Source organism: Austrofundulus limnaeus, unplaced genomic scaffold (genome assembly GCF_001266775.1).
Source record: "Austrofundulus limnaeus strain Quisiro unplaced genomic scaffold, Austrofundulus_limnaeus-1.0 Scaffold645, whole genome shotgun sequence".
NCBI classification, from domain to species: Eukaryota; Metazoa; Chordata; class Actinopteri; order Cyprinodontiformes; family Rivulidae; genus Austrofundulus; species Austrofundulus limnaeus.
Genome location: NW_013953047.1, coordinates 26,401 through 27,453, shown reverse-complemented (window position 1 = coordinate 27,453; position 1,053 = coordinate 26,401).

The window sequence follows — 1,053 nt, the reverse complement described above, 5'->3', positions numbered from 1 at the left end:
AAGAAGAAGAAGAAGAAGAAGAAGAAGAAGAAGAAGAAGAAGAAGAAGAAGAAAAAGAATTTGAAATTTGCAAAAAAATCCAAATAACTCTTTTACTTTGTCACTTTGGCTTATTGTGTGTGGAACTTTCAGAAAAAAATATTAATTTTTCCATTTTGGAAAAAGTCAGTGGCATCACTAAATGTGGAAAAAGTTAAACAATCAATTGTTTCCAGACCAGGATGACGATCAGCACTGCACCAAATTTAACTCAACATCTTTAAATCTATCATTTCTGTGTTGGTAGCATCTTGAACTGCATTGAATTTAAACGTCAGTGAGTTTTATAAATCCATCCAGTGGTTGAAAACATTTGGCTAAAGGTTTAGCGAGTTAGTTAGTGCCAAAGACGTTACCTGATGTGTGAAGTCTGAAAGGTGAAATGTCTTTAGGGATTAAGTCAATGGAGGCAGGTTAAGCTAACAGAGTTTGGCTAAAGACTGAATTGAAGTCAACACCATGTTCCAAAATCAATGGCAATACAAACATGTTTGTGTGTGTGTGTGTGTGTGTGTGTGTGTGTGTGTGTGTGTGTGTGTGTGTGTGTACGTGTTTTTGGTGACAAATAAGGACAATTTTATGACAAAACACCTACATGTGGGGACCACTGGTAAATATGGGGACCTAAGTCGAGTCCCCGTTTGGTTTAAGACCATTGGTGGGTTGGGGGTTGGGTTTAGGACCAAGGTGTGAATTTAGTTTAGGTCAGTTTTAGGGTCAGGTAGGTACCTGTGAGGTTAGCCTTAGAGTTTGTGGTCAGGGTTAGGCTGTAGAAATGTAATGGAAGTCAATGGAATGTCCCCATATGTATAGGTGGACACGTTTGTGTGTGTGTGTTTGTACTTGTTTTTGTTACCTATTTAGGACCGTTTCCAGTATACACACCTACCTTGTCAAGACCAGTAGTCCTAATGGGGACCAAAGACCGGTCCTAATATGGTGGAACTCCATTTTTGGGTTGGGGGTTTGGTTTAGGACCAAGGTGTGAATTGGGGTTTGTGGTCAGTGTTAGGC